Below are 20,433 nucleotides of genomic sequence, written 5' to 3'. Positions count from 1 at the left end.
ACTTCTCTTCACTGGAGCGCCAAAAGAAGAGAACCCTTCGTCCTGTCACCGCTGAATTCGGAGAACCCCAAAACGCCAACCTTGCGTAGCCTTGTAGACATCACTTGCTACTTGCACGATGAGTTTTGCCCCCAGCATCAACATTTTTTCCTCTGGGTCCCTTTTCTACAAAATAGCCCAGCCAGAGATCCATCCACAAATCATTTTTACAATTCCCATAGGGCCGGAAATCTTTTTTCTATCAAATACAATATCATTTCTGCATCTCCAAATCGCCCATAACAGCGCTGAGATGCCAACTAGAATGAGTTTTTTGCTATCTTTCTGGAAAAAAATTAGCCAGTTCCCCAGACAATCATCAGGATCTCTAGGGGTACTTTTCAAATCAAACACACATCTTACTAATGCCGAGATAATTTTGGCCACCGAACAAGAGAAAAACAAGTGATCAATTGTTTCATCCTTCCCACAGAACACGCAATGTTTATCTCCTTTCCATCCTCTTTTTAACAAGTTATCCCTGGTTAGTACACTTTTCCTCGCCATAAGCCATATGAAAATTTTAATTTTAGCAGGGACTTTAATTTTCCACAGGAATTTCCTTGGAAACCCTACTTCGGTCTTTATCAAATATATGTATAGTGACTTGACAGAAAACTTTCTATAAGTGGCCGGCATCCATAAAGGTTTATCTCTACCCTCATGCATCAGGACTTCCTCACATCTCCCTTTCACACTATCCCACAGTTGTTCAGTGTCACCATACAGTGACCTCCTGAAGGTAAACCCACTCCAGCCTTTCTCAATAGCATCTCTAACTATTATTCCATGATCATTACTGATAAAGAATAAACAAGGGTAAGCCTCTTTGAGAGATTTATCACCTACTCACCAATCTTCCCAAAACCTAGTGTTTTTTCCATCCCCCAATTTTTTCTTGATATGCGGATAGAAATATTTCCTAACTATCAAGATATTATACCAAAACTAGGAGTCCCCACTTTTCTGCTTGATCCCAGAGAGACATTTATCTCCCACATATTTATTTTTGACAATCCCCTGCCAAAATCCCTCATCGTTTTCTATTTTCCACAACCACTTTGCTAACAGAGCAATGTTAAACATCTCAATATTGGTGACCCCCAGCCCCCCTTGCTGTTTTGGAAGACAACAAGTTTTCCAATTCACCAGATGGTACTTCCTTTTATCCTCATCTGATTGCCATACCATCCTGGCTCTGTAGAAATCTACTTTTTTCCTAACACCAGCTGGTAAAAGATAAAAGGACATCATGTATATAGGAATATTGGACAAGCAGGATTGCACTAGAGTGACTCTACCTGCAATATTTAGTAACCTACCCTGCCAACAGACACATCTTTTCTCAAAAAATTTCCACATTTTATTTCTGATTCTTTTATTAGACACAGGTAAACCAAGATATTTCAGGGGTGTCTCTCCCAGAATGCAAGTGAAAATGTCTTGATATAGGTCTTTCCTCTCTATAGCTTCCCCAAACAAGAATATTTCACTTTTGTGAAAATTTATTGTCAGGCTAGACATCTGTTCAAACGCAGTTAAGATAAATTTCAAATTTCTAGAAGAATTTTCATCATCTTGAATCAAGAAAATAGTATCATCTCATATTGTAACATATTGACCCCATTTTCATGATAATCAGTAAGAACCCCTTTCACAAACCCCTGATGACCCACGAGTATAGGGGATCTATCGTAGTCCTTTGGGTAAGTAAGAGTGTCGAACCCAACGAGGAGCAGAAGGAAATGATAAGCGGTTTTCAGCAAGGTATTCTCTGCATGTACTGAAATAAGTGGTAACAGATAGTTTTGTGATAGGATAAATTGTAACGAGCAACAAGTAACAAAAGTAAATAAAGTGCAGCAAGATGGCCCAATCCTTTTGTAGCAAAGGACAAGCCAGAACAAACTCTTATAATAGGAAAAGCGCTCCCGAGGACACATGGGAATATTGTCAAGCTAGTTTTCATCACGTTCATATGATTCGCGTTCGATACTTTGATAATTTGATATGTGGGTGGACCAGTGCTTGGGTGCTGTTCTTACTTGAACAAACATCCCACTTATGATTAACCTCTATTGCAAGCATCCGCAACTACAACAAAAGTATTAAGGTAAACCTAACCATAACATGAAACATATGGATCCAAATCATCCCCTTACGAAGCAACGCATAAACTAGGGTTTAAGCTTCTGTCACTCTAGCAACCCATCATCTAATTATTACTTCCCAATGCCTTCCTCTAGGCCCAAATAATGGTGAAGTGTTATGTAGTTGACGTTCACATAACACCACTAGAGGCTAGACAACATACATCTTATCAAAATATCAAACGAATACCAAATTCACATGACTACTCATAGCAAGACTTCTCCCTTGTCCTCAGGAACTAACGTAATTACTCACAAAGCATATTCATGTTCATAATCAGACGGGTAATAATATGCATATAGGATCTGAACGTATGATCTTCCACCAATTAAACCAACTAGCATCAACTACAAGGAGTAATCAACACTACTAGCAACCTACTAGTACCAATCCCGGACTTTGAGACAAGAATTGGATACAAGAGATGAACTAGGGTTTGGAGATGAGATGGTGCTGGTGAAGATGTTGATGGAGATTGCCCTCTACCGATGAGAGGAGCGTTGGTGATGACGATGGTGATGATTTCCTCCTCCCGGAGGGAAATATCCCCGGCAGAACAGCTCTGCCGGAGCTCTAGATTGGATCCGCCAAGGTTCCGCCTCATGGCGGCGGAGTCTCGTCCTGAAAAGTTCCTTCCTATTTTTTTCTCATCGAAAGACCTCATATAGGAGAAGATGGGCGTCGGAGAGCCACCAGGGGGCCCACGAGGTAGGGGGGCGCGCCCCCACCCTCGTGAGTAGGGTGTGGGCCCACCTGGCCTTCATCTTTGGCGAGGATTTTTCTTTATTTGTTTTAAGATGTTTCGTGGAGTTTCAGGACTTTTGGAATTGCGCAGAATAGGTCTCTAATATTTGCTCCTTTTCCAGCCCAGAATTCCAGCTGCCGGCATTCTCCCTCCTTATGTAAACCTTGTAAAATAAGAGAGAATAGCCATAAGTATTGTGACATAAAGTGATATAACAGTCCATAATGCGATAAATATCGATATAAAAGCATGATGCAAAATGGACGTATCAACTCCCCCAAGCTTAGACCTCGCTTGTCCTCAAGCGAAAAGCCGATAACAATAAATATGTCCTCATGTTTAGAGGTAGAGGCATCGATAAAAATAAAAATACGGACATGAAGGCATCATGATTATTCTCATACAGCAATATATATAGATTTTGTAATATGAATACTTATGTTACAGTGATGATCTATTCACAATGCAAAAGTATAAATCATAAACCTTATTGGGCTCCAACAAACTATAATCTCAGTCATTGAAGCAATTGCAATTTATCATAACATCGGAAAGAGTCTATGTCAGAGCTAAAAAGCAAGTCCACATACTCAACTATCATTTAGTCCTCCATAATTGCTAACACTTACGCGATACTTGTGGTTACGGAGTTTTAATCGGACACAGAGAAAGATAGGGGCTTATAGTTTTGCCCCACAACCTTTTACCTCAAGGGTAATGTCAAAAATAATGGTTCATGCTCCCCTACATCCAATTAGATATATATATCATGTTCTTTCCAACATGCTGAGCTTGCCAAAGGATAAAATGAAAAAGAAAAGGTGAAGATCACCATGACTCTTGCATAAGGTAGAAGATAATAATAAAGGATCGGCCCTTCGCAGAGGGAAGCAGAGGTTGCCATGCGCTTTTATGGTTGGATGCATAAAATCTCAATGCGAAAGAACGTCACTTTATATTGCCCCTTGTGATATGAACCTTTATTATGCAGTCCGTCGCTTTTATTACTTCCACATCACAAGATCGTATAAAGCTTATTTCTCCCACACAAATCAATCATACATATTTAGAGCAATTTTTATTGCTTTGCACCGATGATAACTTACTTGAAGGATCTTACTCAATCCATAGGTGGATATGGTGGACTCTCATGACAAACTGGTTTAAGGGTATTTGGAAGCACAAGTAGTATTTTTACTTGGTGCTGAGAATTTGGCTAGCATGAGGGGGAAAGGCAAGCTCAACAAGTTAGAGGATCCATGACAACATACTTTATCTCAGATATAAGAAAGGCATAACTCATTACGTTGTCTTCCTTGTCCAACATCAACTCTTTAACATGTCATATTTTAATAAGTGCTCCCAATCATAAAAGATGTCAATGACAATATATCTATATCTGAAAACCTCTCTTTCCTTATTACTTCCTATTAATTGCAACAATGACCAAAGCTATATCTGCCAACTCCCAACAACTTTTAATCATCATACTCTTTCTATGTGAAGTCATTACTCTCAATACGATCAATATAAACTCTTTGTTTCTTTTCATTCTTTTTCTCTTTTCTTTTATTCACCCAAGATCATGGCGAAATAATCAAGCCCTTGACTCAACACTAATCTTTATTATATATAGCTCACTAACTCGATTACATAGAGAGATCATAAAGCAAAACTCAAAACTAGATCATGCCATAAACTTTATTCTACTAGATCAAGATACTACTAATAAGATCAAACTAAGAAAAATGGGAAAGATAGGAGTTATGATTGTGATACGATACCGGTGAAGGAAATATGCCCTAGAGGCAATAATAAAGTTATTATTTATTTCCTTATAATCATGATAAATGTTTATTATTCATGCTAGAATTGTATTTACCGGAAACATAATACATGTGTGAATACATAGACAAACAGAGTGTCACTAGTATGCCTCTACTTGACTAGCTCGTTAATCAAAGATGGTTATGTTTCCTAACCATGAACAATGAGTTGTTATTTAATTAATGAGGTCACATCATTAGTAGAATGATCTGATTGACATGACCCATTCCATTAGCTTAGCACCCGATCGTTTAGTATGTTGCTATTGCTTTCTTCATGACTTATACATGTTCCTATGACTATGAGATTATGCAACTCCCGTTTACCGGAGGAACACTTTGGGTACTACCAAACGTCACAACGTAACTGGGTGATTATAAAGGAGTACTACAGGTGTCTCCAATGGTCGATGTTGGGTTGGCGTATTTCGAGATTAGGATTTGTCACTCCGATTGTCGGAGAGGTATCTCTGGGCCCTCTCGGTAATACACATCACATAAGCCTTGCAAGCATTACAACTAATATGTTAGTTGTGAGATGATGTATTATGGAACGAGTAAAGAGACTTGCCGGTAACGAGATTGAACTAGGTATTGGATACCGACGATCGAATCTCGGGCAAGTAACATACCGATGACAAAGGGAACAACGTATGTTGTTATGCGGTCTGACCGATAAAGATCTTCGTAGAATATGTAGGAACCAATATGGGCATCCAGGTCCCGCTATTGGTTATTGACCAGAGACATGTCTCGGTCATGTCTACATTGTTCTCGAACCCGTAGGGTCCGCACGCTTAAGGTTACGATGATAGTTATATTATGAGTTTATGCATTTTGATGTACCGAAGGTTGTTCGGAGTCCCGGATGTGATCACGGACATGACGAGGAGTCTCGAAATGGTCGAGACGTAAAGATTGATATATTGGAAGCCTATGTTTGGACATCGGAAGTGTTCCGGGTGAAATCGGGATTTTACCGGGTTACCGGGAGGTTACCGGAACCCCCCGGGAGCCATATGGGCCATCATGGGCCTTAGTGGAAAGGAGAAAGGGGCAGCCCAAGGTGGCTGCGCCTCTTTCCCCTCCCCTAGTCCTATTAGGACTAGGAGAAGGTGGCCGGCCCCCCTCTCTCCCTTCCCCTCCGAGGAATCCTAGTTGGACTAGGATTGGGGGGAGGAATCCTACTCCCAGAGGGAGTAGGCCTCTCCTGCGCCTCCCTCTTTGGCCGGCCAGCCTCCCCTCCTCTCCTCCTTTATATACGGAGGCAGGGGCACCTCTAAACACACAAGTTGACACAAGTTGATCCACGTGATCGATTCCTTAGCCGTGTGCGGTGCCCCCTGCCACCATATTCCTCGATAATACTGTAGCGGAGTTTAGGCGAAGCCCTGCTGCTGTAGTTCATCAAGATCGTCACCACGCCGTCGTGCTGACGAAACTCTTCCCCGACACTTTGCTGGATCGGAGTCCGGGGATCGTCATCGAGCTGAACGTGTGCTCGAACTCGGAGGTGCCGTAGTTTCGGTGCTTGATCGGTTGGATCGTGAAGACGTACGACTACTTCCTCTACGTCGTGTCATCGCTTCCGCAGTCGGTCTGCGTTGGGTACGTAGACAACACTCTCCTCTCGTTGCTATGCATCACATGATCCTGTGTGCGCGTAGGAAAATTTTTGAAATTACTACGAAACCTAACAAGAACATCCTAAAATACCTGAAAAGGACTAAGGATATGTTTCTCGTATATGGAGGTGACAAAGAGCTCACCGTAAAAGGTTACGTTGATGCAAGCTTTGACACTGATCCGGACGATTCTAAATCGCAAACCGGATACGTGTTTACATTAAACGGTGGAGCTGTCAGTTGGTGCAGTTCTAAACAAAGCGTTGTAGCGGGATCTACATGTGAAGCGGAATACATAGCTGCTTCGGAAGCAGCAAATGAAGGAGTCTGGATGAAGGAGTTCATATCCGATCTAGGTGTCATACCTAGTGCATCGGGTCCAATGAAAATCTTTTGTGACAATACTGGTGCAATTGCCTTGGCAAAGGAATCCAGATTTCACAAAAGGACCAAACACATCAAGAGACGCTTCAACTCCATCCGGGATCTAGTCCAGGTGGGAGACATAGAGATTTGCAAGATACATACGGATCTGAATGTTGCAGACCCATTGACTAAGCCTCTTCCACGAGCAAAACATGATCAGCACCAAGGCTCCATGGGTGTTAGAATCATTACAGTGTAATCTAGATTATTGACTCTAGTGCAAGTGGGAGACTCAAGGAAATATGCCCTAGAGGCAATAATAAAAGTTATTATTTATTTCCTTATAATCATGATAAATGTTTATTATTCATGCTAGAAGTGTATTTACCGGAAACATAATACATGTGTGAATACATAGACAAACAAAGTGTCACTAGTATGCCTCTACTTGACTAGCTCGTTAATCAAAGATGGTTATGTTTCCTAACCATGAACAATGAGTTGTTATTTGATTAACGAGGTCACATCATTAGCAGAATGATCTGATTGACATGACCCATTCCATTAGCTTAGCACCCGATCGTTTAGTATGTTGCTATTGCTTTCTTCATGACTTATACATGTTCCTATGACTATGAGATTATGCAACTCCCGTTTACCGGAGGAACACTTTGGATACTACCAAACGTCACAACGTAACTGGGTGATTATAAAGGAGTACTACAGGTGTCTCCAATGGTCGATGTTGGGTTGGCGTATTTCGAGATTAGGATTTGTCACTCCGATTGTCGGAGAGGTATCTCTGGGCCCTCTCGGTAATACACATCACATAAGCCTTGCAAGCATTACAACTAATATGTTAGTTGTGAGATGATGTATTACGGAACGAGTAAAGAGACTTGCCGGTAACGAGATTGAACTAGGTATTGGATACCGACGATCGAATCTCGGGCAAGTAACATACCGATGACAAAGGGAACAACGTATGTTGTTATGCGGTCTGACCGATAAAGATCTTCATAGAATATGTAGGAGCCAATATGGGCATCCAGGTCCCGCTATTGGTTATTGACCAGAGACGTGTCTCGGTCATGTCTACATTGTTCTCGAACCCGTAGGGTCCGCACGCTTAAGGTTACGATGATAGTTATATTATGAGTTTATGCATTTTGATGTACCGAAGGTTGTTCGGAGTCCCGGATGTGATCACGGACATGACGAGGAGTCTCGAAATGGTCGAGACGTAAAGATTGATATATTGGAAGCCTATGTTTGGACATCGGAAGTGTTCCGGGTGAAATCGGGATTTTACCGGGTTACCGGGAGGTTACCGGAACCCCCCGGGAGCCATATGGGCCATCATGGGCCTTAGTGGAAAGGAGAAAGGGGCAGCCCAAGGGGGCTGCGCGCCTCCCCCCTTCCCCTAGTCCTATTAGGACTAGGAGAGGTGGCCGGCCACCCCTCTCCCTCTTTCCCCCTTGGGAATCCTAGTTGGAATAGGATTGGAGGGGAGTCCTACTCCCGGTAGGAGTAGGACTCCTCCTGCGCCACCTCCTCCTGGCCGGCGCCTCCTCCCCCCCTTGGCTCCTTTATATACGGAGGCAGGGGCACCTCTAAACACACAAGTTGACACAAGTTGATCCTCGTGATCGATTCCTTAGCCGTGTGCGGTGCCCCCTGCCACCATATTCCTCGATAATACTGTAGCGGAGTTTAGGCGAAGCCCTGCTGCTGTAGTTCATCAAGATCGTCACCACGCCGTCGTGCTGACGAAACTCTTCCCCGACACTTTGCTGGATCGGAGTCCGGGGATCGTCATCGAGCTGAACGTGTGCTCGAACTCGGAGGTGCCGTAGTTTCGGTGCTTGATCGGTTGGATCGTGAAGACGTACGACTACTTCCTCTACGTCGTGTCATCGCTTCCGCAGTCGGTCTGCGTTGGGTACGTAGACAACACTCTCCTCTCGTTGCTATGCATCACATGATCCTGTGTGCGCGTAGGAAATTTTTTTGAAATTACTACGAAACCCAACAGTGGCATCCGAGCCTAGGTTACTTATGTTGATGTTATATGCACGAGTAGAACACAAGTGAGTTGTGGACGATACAAGTCATACTGCCTACCAGCATGTCATATTTTGGTTCGGCGGTATTGTTGGACGAGACGACCCGGACCAACCTTACGCGTACGCTTACGCGAGACCGGTTCCCTCGACGTGCTTTGCACATAGATGGCTTGCGGGCGACTGTCTCTCCAACTTTAGTTGAACCGAGTATGGCTACGCCCGGTCCTTGAGAAGGTTAAAACGGAGTCTATTTGACAAACTATCGTTGTGGTTTTGATGCGTAGGTGAGATTGGTTCTTACTTAAGCCCGTAGCAGCCACGTAAAACATGCAACAACAAAGTAGAGGACGTCTAACTTGTTTTTGCAGGGCATGTTGTGATGTGATATGGTCAAGGCATGATGCTGAATTTTATTGTATGAGATGATCATGTTTTGTAACCAAGTTATCGGCAACTGGCAGGAGCCATATGGTTGTCGCTTTATTGTATGCAATGCAATCGCGATGTAATGCTTAACTTTATTACTAAACGGTAGTGATAGTCGTGGAAGCATAAGATTGGCGAGACGACAACGATGCTACGATGGAGATCAAGGTGTCGCGCCGGTGACGATGGTGATCATGACGGTGCTTCGGAGATGGAGATCACAAGCACGAGATGATGATGGCCATATCATATCACTTATATTGATTGCATGTGATGTTTATCTTTTTATGCATCTTATCTTGCTTTGATTGACGGTAGCATTATAAGATGATCTCTCACTAAATTATCAAGAAGTGTTCTCCCTGAGTATGCACCGTTGCCAAAGTTCGTCGTGCCCAGACACCACGTGATGATCGGGTGTGATAAGCTCTACGTCCATCTACAACGGGTGCAAGCCAGTTTTGCACACGCAGAATACTCAGGTTAAACTTGACGAGCCTAGCATATGCAGATATGGCCTCGGAACACGGAGACCGAAAGGTCGAGCGTGAATCATATAGTAGATATGATCAACATAACGATGTTCACCATTGAAAACTACTCCATCTCACGTGATGATCGGTTATGGTTTAGTTGATTTGGATCACGTGATCACTTAGAGGATTAGAGGGATGTCTATCTAAGTGGGAGTTCTTAAATAATATGATTAATTGAACTTAAATTTATCATGAACTTAGTACCTGATAGTATCTTGCTTGTTTATGTTGATTGTAGATAGATGGCTCGTGCTGTTGTTCCGTTGAATTTTAATGCGTTCCTTGAGAAAGCAAAGTTGAAAGATGATGGTAGCAATTACACGGACTGGGTCCGTAACTTGAGGATTATCCTCATTGCTGCACAGAAGAATTACGTCCTGGAAGCACCGCTGGGTGCCAGGCCTGCTGCTGGAGCAACGCCAGATGTTATGAACGTCTGGCAGAGCAAAGCTGATGACTACTCGATAGTTCAGTGTGCCATGCTTTACGGCTTAGAATCGGGACTTCAACGACGTTTTGAACGTCATGGAGCATATGAGATGTTCCAGGAGTTGAAGTTAATATTTCAAGCAAATGCCCGGATTGAGAGATATGAAGTCTCCAATAAGTTCTATAGCTGCAAGATGGAGGAGAACAGTTCTGTCAGTGAGCATATACTCAAAATGTCTGGGTATAATAATCACTTGATTCAATTGGGAGTTAATCTTCCGGATGATTGCGTCATTGACAGAATTCTCCAATCACTGCCACCAAGCTACAAGAGCTTCGTGATGAACTATAATATGCAAGGGATGAACAAGACTATTCCCGAGCTCTTCGCAATGCTGAAAGCTGCGGAGGTAGAAATCAAGAAGGAGCATCAAGTGTTGATGGTTAACAAGACCACTAGTTTCAAGAAAAAGGGCAAAGGGAAGAAAAAGGGGAACTTCAAAAAGAACGGCAAGCAAGTTGCTGCTCAAGAGAAGAAACCCAAGTCTGGACCTAAGCCTGAAACTGAGTGCTTCTACTGCAAGCAGACTGGTCACTGGAAGCGGAACTGCCCCAAGTATTTGGCGGATAAGAAGGATGGCAAGGTGAACAAAGGTATATGTGATATACATGTTATTGATGTGTACCTTACTAGAGCTCGCAGTAGCACCTGGGTATTTGATACTGGTTCTGTTGCTAATATTTGCAACTCGAAACAGGGACTACAGAATAAGCGGGCACTAGCAAAGGACGAGGTGACGATGCGCGTGGGAAACGGTTCCAAAGTCGATGTGATCGCAGTCGGCACGCTACCTCTACATCTACCTTCGGGATTAATATTAGACCTAAGTAATTGTTATTTGGTGCCAGCGTTGAGCATGAACATTATATCTGGATCTTGTTTAATGCGAGACGGTTATTCATTTAAATCAGAGAATAATGGTTGCTCTATTTATATGAGTAATATCTTTTATGGTCATGCGCCCTTGAAGAGTGGTCTATTTTTATTGAATCTCGATAGTAGTAATACACATATTCATAATGTTGAAGCCAAAAGATGCAGAGTTGATAATGAAAGTGCAACTTATTTGTGGCACTGTCGTTTAGGTCATATCGGTATAAAGCGCATGAAGAAACTCCATACCGATGGACTTTTGGAACCACTTGATTATGAATCACTTGGTACTTGCGAACCGTGCCTCATGGGCAAGATGACTAAAACACCGTTCTCCGGTACTATGGAGAGAGCAACAGATTTGTTGGAAATCATACATACCGATGTATGTGGCCCGATGAATATTGAGGCTCGTGGCGGATATCGTTATTTTCTCACCTTCACAGATGATTTAAGCAGATATGGGTATATTTACTTAATGAAACATAAGTCTGAAACATTTGAAAAGTTCAAAGAATTTCAGAGTGAAGTTGAAAATCATCGTAACAAGAAAATAAAGTTTCTACGATCTGATCGTGGAGGAGAATATTTGAGTTACGAGTTTGGTGTACATTTGAAAAACTGTGGAATAGTTTCGCAACTCACGCCACCCGGAACACCACAGCGTAATGGTGTGTCCGAACGTCGTAATCGTACTTTACTAGATATGGTGCGATCTATGATGTCTCTTACTGATTTACCGCTATCATTTTGGGGATATGCTTTAGAGACGGCCGCATTCACGTTAAATAGGGCACCATCAAAATCCGTTGAGACGACGCCTTATGAACTGTGGTTTGGCAAGAAACCAAAGTTGTCGTTTCTTAAAGTTTGGGGCTGCGATGCTTATGTGAAAAAACTTCAACCTGATAAGCTCGAACCCAAATCGGAGAAATGTGTCTTCATAGGATACCCAAAGGAAACTGTTGGGTACACCTTCTATCACAGATCCGAAGGCAAAACATTCGTTGCTAAGAATGGATCATTTCTAGAGAAGGAGTTTCTCTCGAAAGAAGTGAGTGGGAGGAAAGTAGAACTTGACGAGGTAACTGTACCTGCTCCCTTACTGGAAAGTAGTTCATCACAGAAAACTGTTTCAGTGACACCTACACCAGTTAGTGAGGAAGCCAATGATAATGATCATGAAACTTCAGATCAAGATACTACTGAACCTCGTAGATCAACCAGAGTAAGATCCGCACCAGAGTGGTACGGTAATCCTGTTCTGGAGGTCATGCTACTAGATCATGATGAACCTACGAACTATGAAGAAGCGATGGTGAGCCCAGATTCCGCAAAGTGGCTAGAAGCCATGAAATCTGAGATGGGATCCATGTATGAGAACAAAGTATGGACTTTGGTTGACTTGCCCGATGATCGGCAAGCGATTGAGAATAAATGGATCTTTAAGAAGAAGACTGACGCTGATGGTAATGTTACTGTCTACAAAGCTCGACTTGTCGCAAAAGGTTTTCGGCAAGTTCAAGGAATTGACTACGATGAGACCTTCTCACCCGTAGCGATGCTTAAGTCCGTCCGAATCATGTTAGCAATTGCCGCATTTTATGATTATGAAATTTGGCAAATGGATGTCAAAACTGCATTCCTGAATGGATTTCTGGAAGAAGAGTTGTATATGATGCAACCAGAAGGTTTTGTCGATCCAAAGGGAGCTAACAAAGTGTGCAAGCTCCAGCGATCCATTTATGGACTGGTGCAAGCCTCTCGGAGTTGGAATAAACGTTTTGATAGTGTGATCAAAGCATTTGGTTTTATACAGACTTTCGGAGAAGCCTGTATTTACAAGAAAGTGAGTGGGAGCTCTGTAGCTTTTCTGATATTATATGTGGATGACATATTACTGATTGGAAATGATATAGAATTTCTGGATAGCATAAAGGGATACTTGAATAAAAGTTTTTCAATGAAAGACCTCGGTGAAGCTGCTTACATATTAGGCATTAAGATCTATAGAGATAGAACAAGACGCTTAATTGGACTTTCACAAAGCACATACCTTGACAAAATTTTGAAGAAGTTCAAAATGGATCAAGCGAAGAAAGGGTTCTTGCCTGTGTTACAAGGTGTGAAATTGAGTAAGACTCAATGCCCGACCACTGCAGAAGATAGAGAGAATATGAAAGATGTTCCCTATGCATCAGCCATAGGCTCTATCATGTATGCAATGCTGTGTACCAGACCTGATGTGTGCCTTGCTATAAGTTTAGCAGGGAGGTACCAAAGTAATCCAGGAATGGATCACTGGACAGCGGTCAAGAACATCCTGAAATACCTGAAAAGGACTAAGGATATGTTTCTCGTATATGGAAGTGACAAAGAGCTCATCGTAAAAGGTTACGTTGATGCAAGCTTTGACACTGATCCGGACGATTCTAAATCGCAAACCGGATACGTGTTTACATTAAACGGTGGAGCTGTTAGTTGGTGCAGTTCTAAACAAAGCGTCGTAGCGGGATCTACATGTGAAGCGGAATACATAGCTGCTTCGGAAGCAGCAAATGAAGGAGTCTGGATGAAGGAGTTCATATCCGATCTAGGTGTCATACCTAGTGCATCGGGTCCAATGAAAATCTTTTGTGACAATACTGGTGCAATTGCCTTGGCAAAGGAATCCAGATTTCACAAAAGGACCAAACACATCAAGAGACGCTTCAACTCCATCCGGGATCTAGTCCAGGTGGGAGACATAGAGATTTGCAAGATACATACGGATCTGAATGTTGCAGACCCGTTGACTAAGCCTCTTCCACGAGCAAAACATGATCAGCACCAAAGCTCCATGGGTGTTAGATTCATTACAGTGTAATCTAGATTATTGACTCTAGTGCAAGTGGGAGACTGAAGGAAATATGCCCTAGAGGCAATAATAAAGTTATTATTTATTTCCTTATAATCATGATAAATGTTTATTATTCATGCTAGAATTGTATTTACCGGAAACATAATACATGTGTGAATACATAGACAAACAGAGTGTCACTAGTATGCCTCTACTTGACTAGCTCGTTAATCAAAGATGGTTATGTTTCCTAACCATGAACAATGAGTTGTTATTTAATTAACGAGGTCACATCATTAGTAGAATGATCTGATTGACATGACCCATTCCATTAGCTTAGCACCCGATCGTTTAGTATGTTGCTATTGCTTTCTTCATGACTTATACATGTTCCTATGACTATGAGATTATGCAACTCCCGTTTACCGGAGGAACACTTTGGGTACTACCAAACGTCACAACGTAACTGGGTGATTATAAAGGAGTACTACAGGTGTCTCCAATGGTCGATGTTGGGTTGGCGTATTTCGAGATTAGGATTTGTCACTCCGATTGTCGGAGAGGTATCTCTGGGCCCTCTCGGTAATACACATCACATAAGCCTTGCAAGCATTACAACTAATATGTTAGTTGTGAGATGATGTATTACGGAACGAGTAAAGAGACTTGCCGGTAACGAGATTGAACTAGGTATTGGATACCGACGATCGAATCTCGGGCAAGTAACATACCGATGACAAAGGGAACAACGTATGTTGTTATGCGGTCTGACCGATAAAGATCTTCGTAGAATATGTAGGAACCAATATGGGCATCCAGGTCCCGCTATTGGTTATTGACCAGAGACATGTCTCGGTCATGTCTACATTGTTCTCGAACCCGTAGGGTCCGCACGCTTAAGGTTACGATGACAGTTATATTATGAGTTTATGCATTTTGATGTACCGAAGGTTGTTCGGAGTCCCGGATGTGATCACGGACATGACGAGGAGTCTCGAAATGGTCGAGACGTAAAGATTGATATATTGGAAGCCTATGTTTGGACATCGGAAGTGTTCCGGGTGAAATCGGGATTTTACCGGGTTACCGGGAGGTTACCGGAACCCCCCGGGAGCCATATGGGCCATCATGGGCCTTAGTGGAAAGGAGAAAGGGGCAGCCCAAGGGGGCTGCGCGCCTCCCCCCTTCCCCTAGTCCTATTAGGACTAGGAGAGGTGGCCGGCCACCCCTCTCCCTCTTTCCCCCTTGGGAATCCTAGTTGGAATAGGATTGGAGGGGAGTCCTACTCCCGGTAGGAGTAGGACTCCTCCTGCGCCACCTCCTCCTGGCCGGCGCCTCCTCCCCCCTTGGCTCCTTTATATACGGAGGCAGGGGCACCTCTAAACACACAAGTTGACACAAGTTGATCCTCGTGATCGATTCCTTAGCCGTGTGCGGTGCCCCCTGCCACCATATTCCTCGATAATACTGTAGCGGAGTTTAGGCGAAGCCCTGCTGCTGTAGTTCATCAAGATCGTCACCACGCCGTCGTGCTGACGAAACTCTTCCCCGACACTTTGCTGGATCGGAGTCCGGGGATCGTCATCGAGCTGAACGTGTGCTCGAACTCGGAGGTGCCGTAGTTTCGGTGCTTGATCGGTTGGATCGTGAAGACGTACGACTACTTCCTCTACGTCGTGTCATCGCTTCCGCAGTCGGTCTGCGTTGGGTACGTAGACAACACTCTCCTCTCGTTGCTATGCATCACATGATCCTGTGTGCGCGTAGGAAAATTTTTGAAATTACTACGAAACCCAACAACCGGGGCACCTCCCCCAAGCTTGGCAGTTGCCAAGGGGAGTGCCCATACCCATGTGATTATGTCTCCTTCTTTGTCGTTGGTGTAATATTCTTGGCGATTATTCCCCTCAGGATACGGTTCTCCACCTCGAGCTTATTGACTTGCTGCTTGAGGTCCATTATTTCCTTACGAAGCTTTCCTGTGACAGCTAAAGCTCCTTGCACCCAAGGGTGTTGCATAGCTGCGGGAGAACAAGTGACACTCCTCTTCATATTTTCATAAGAAATAAATCTAACATTGGAAAGGATAACCGAGTTTGGAATGGCTGAGCTCTATGGTTCCCCCATCGTGAATCCAGCTCGGAAGCGAGAGGTGACTTCTTGATCCTCCATGGCATCTACCCTGATCAAGTCAGCCTCCATCTCCTCCTCTGTTGCTGTCCCAAAGTGGTCAGTGTCGCTGTTTGCCCTTGGTTCCGGTGCTGGATTAGATACCCGGCTCTCCCCGATTGACTATTGAGAAGACATCTTGCTCTAATCTGCAACAGCAACAGCTCGAAAACAAAAACAGAGGAAATTTGCGTGATACGGGAGTCAAAACCTTCGAGAGGTTATATAATGAATTTTTACCGACCAAAATAAGTAACGTGCAAGAAAACAGAGTCCTGAAGGCACACGAGGTGCTCACGAGATAGGGGGGCGCGCCCACCACCCTCGTGGGGCCCTCGTGTCCTTCCCAGACTGCTACTTATTTTTCTATTTTTCTAAATATTCCAAAACGGAGAAATATTGCCATAAAAATTGTTTTGGAGTCAGTTTACTTACCGTACCACATACCTATTCCTTTTCGGAGTCTCAAACGTTCCGGAAAGTGTCTCTTATGTATTCCTCCGGGGTTACGGTTTCAATAATGTTGGTTTCAACATTTATGGGATTACCTGAGATATAATGTTTGATTCTTTGACCGTTTACCACCTTCGGATTTGTGCCTTCGAAGTTGTTGATTTTTATGGCACCGGAACGATAGACCTCTTCGATAACATAAGGGCCTTCCCATTTAGAGAGAAGTTTTCCTGCAAAAAATCTTAAACGAGAGTTGTATAGCAATACATAATCACCTACATTAAACTCACGCTTTTGTATCCTTTTGTCATGCCATCTTTTAACTTTTTCTTTAAACAACTTGGCATTTTCATAAGCTTGGGTTCTCCATTCATCAAGGGAGCTAATATCAAATAACCTCTTCTCACCGGCAAGTTCAAAATCATAGTTGAGCTCTTTAATAGCCCAATATGCCTTATGTTCTAGTTCGAGAGGTAAGTGACATGCTTTTCCATAAACCATTTTATACGGAGACATACCCATAGGATTTTTGTATGCAGTTCTATAAGCCCATAATGCATCATCAAGTTTTTTGGACCAATTCTTTCTAGACCTATTAACAGTCTTTTGCAAAATTAATTTGAGCTCTCTATTTCTCCACTCTACTTGACCAGTAGACTGTGGGTGATAAGGAGATGCAATTCTATGGTTAACATCATATTTAGCAAGCATTTTACGGAAAGCACCATGAATAAAGTGTGAACCACCGTCAGTCATTAAATATCTAGGGACTCCAAACCTCGGGAAAATAACTTCCTTAAGCATTTTAATAGAAGTGTTATGATCAGCACTACTAGTTGGAATAGCTTCTACCCACTTAGTAACATAATCAACAACAACTAAAATATGTGTGTATCCATTAGAGGCAGGAAAAGGTCCCATATAATCAAAGCCCCAAACATCAAACGGTTCAATAATAAGAGAATAATTCATAGGCATTTTTTGATGTCTACTAATATTACCAATTCTTTGACACTCATCACAAGACAAGACAAACTTACAGGCATCCTTGAAGAGAGTAGGCCAATAAAAACCAGATTGCAATACCTTATGTGCAGTTCTATCTCCAGCGTGGTGTCCTTCATAAGACTCGGAATGACACTTGCGTAGGATCTGTTCCTGTTCATGCTCAGGTACACAATGTCTAATAACACCATCTACTCCTTCCTTATAAAGATGTGGGTCATCCCAAAAGTAATGTCTTAAATCATAGAAGAACTTTTTCTTTTGTTGGTATGTGAAGCTAGGTGGTATAAACTTAGCAACAATATAATTAGCATAATCAACATACCAAGGAGTACTACGAGAAGTACTTATAACATTTAATTGTTCATCAGGAAAGCTATCATTAATAGGTAGTGGGTCATCAAGAATATTTTCTAACCTAGACAAGTTGTCTGCAACGGGGTTCTCAGCTCCCTTTTTATCAACAATATGCAAATCAAATTCTTGTAGCAAGAGAACCCATCTAATAAGTCTAGGTTTAGCATCTTTCTTTTCCATAAGATATTTAATAGCAGCATGATCAGTTTGAATAGTTACTTTAGAATCAACAATATAAGATCTGAACTTATCACAGACAAATACAACTGCTAAAAGCTCTTTTTTAGTAGTAGCATAATTTCTTTGAGCATTGTCTAGAGTCTTACCAGCATAATGAATAACATTTAATTCTTATCAACTCTTTGCCCTAGAACAGCACCTACAGCATAATCACTAGCATCACACATAATTTCAAAGGGTAGTTTCCAATCAGGTGGCTGAACAATAGGTGCAGTGACTAATGCTTTCTTAAGTATTTCAAATGCTTCTACACAATCATCATCAAAGACAAATGGTATATCTTTTTGCAATAAATTAGTCAGAGGCCGAGAAATTTTTGAGAAGTCCTTAATGAACCTCCTGTAAAATCCAGCGTGACCAAGGAAACTTCTTATACCTTTGATGTCCTTGGGACATGACATCTTTTCAATAGCATCAACCTTGGCTTTATCGACTTCAATACCTTTTTCAAAAACTTTGTGCCCCAAGACAATACCTTCATTGACCATAAAGTGGCACTTTTCCCAATTCAAGACAAGATTAGTTTTTTCACATCTCTGCAAAACTCGATCAAGATTGCTCAAGCAATCATCAAAAGAGGAACCATAGACGGAAAAGTCGTCCATGAAAACCTCACAAATCTTTTCACAAAAGTCAGAGAATATAGCCATCATGCATCTTTGAAAGGTAGCAGGTGCATTACATAAACCAAAAGGCATACATCTATAAGCAAAAGTACCAAAACGACATGTAAAAGTAGTCTTTGATTGATCTCTAGCCGACACAGGTATTTGAGAGAAACCAGAATAACCATCTAGAAAGCAATAGTGTGTATGTTTGCATAATCTTTCTAGCATTTGATCAATAAAAGGTAAGGGGTAATGATCTTTCTTAGTAGCTTTATTTAATTTGCAGAAATCAATTACCATCCTATAACCTGTGGTAATTCTTTGTGGAATCAATTCATCTTTATCATTAGGAACAACAGTAATACCTCCCTTCTTAGGGACACAATGGACATGACTTACCCACTCACTATCAGCAACGGGATAGATTATAGCTGCCTCTAGAAGCTTGAGTATTTCTTTTCTTACCACTTCTTTCATTTTAGGATTCAGACGTCGTTGAGGATCATGAACTGGTTTGGCATCTGCTTCCACATTTATTTTATATTGACATAGAGTGGGACTAATACCCTTAAGATCATCAAGAGTATATCCAATAGCAGCATGATGCTTCTTCAGAGTTTTCAATAATCTTTCTTCTTCATGCTCTGAAAGGTTAGCGCTAATAATAACAGGATATATCTTATTTTCATCAAGATAAGCATATTTAAGATTATCAGGCAAAGGTTTAAGCTCAAACACGGGATCACCCTTGGGTGGAGGAGGATCCCCTAAAATTTCAACAGGCAAATTATGTTGCAGAATAGGTTCCTGTTTAAAGAATACTTCATCTATTTCTCTTCTTTCATTCATGAACATATCATTTTCATGGTCTAGCAAACAGTGTTCTAAAGGATCACTAGGAGGTACGGCAATAGAAGCAAGACCAATAATTTCATCCTTACTAGGTAATTCTTCCTCAAGATGTTGTTTACTAAATTTAGAGAAATTAAACTCATGAACCATATCATCCAAGCCAATAGTAACAGCATTCTTTTCGCAATCTATCCTAGCATTAACAGTGTTCAAGAAGGGTCTACCAAATATAATGGGACAAAAGCTATCTTGCGGAGAAGTAAGAACAAGAAAATCAGCAGGATATTTAGTTTTCCTACACAAGACTTCAACATCTCTAACAATTCCAATTGGTGAAATAGTATCTCTATTGGCAAGTTTAATTTTGACATCAATACCTTCTAACTCAGCAGGTGCAATTTCATTCTTAATTTCTTCGTATGAAGTATGCGGTATAACACTAGCACTCGCACCCATATCACATAAGCCATGATAACAATGATCTCCTATTTTAACAGAAATAACAGGCATACCTACCATAGGTCTGTGTTTATCTTTAGCACAAGGTTTAACAATTCTAGTAGTTTCACCTTCGAACTGAATAACATGCCCATCAATATTATCAGACAAGAGATCTTTAACAATAGCAATATTAGGTTCTACTTTAACTTTCTCAAGAGGTGTATAAATTCTAATATTGCTTTTACGAACAACAGTTGAAGCTTTAGCATGATCCTTTATTCTAACAGGGAAAGGTGGTTTCTCAACATAAGAAGTAGGAACAATAG

Source organism: Triticum aestivum, chromosome 2A, assembly GCF_018294505.1.
Source record: "Triticum aestivum cultivar Chinese Spring chromosome 2A, IWGSC CS RefSeq v2.1, whole genome shotgun sequence".
In the NCBI taxonomy this organism is placed as follows: Eukaryota; Viridiplantae; Streptophyta; class Magnoliopsida; order Poales; family Poaceae; genus Triticum; species Triticum aestivum.
The sequence above is the reverse complement of the archived record's forward strand: the minus strand, read 5'-3'. Positions refer to the sequence as shown.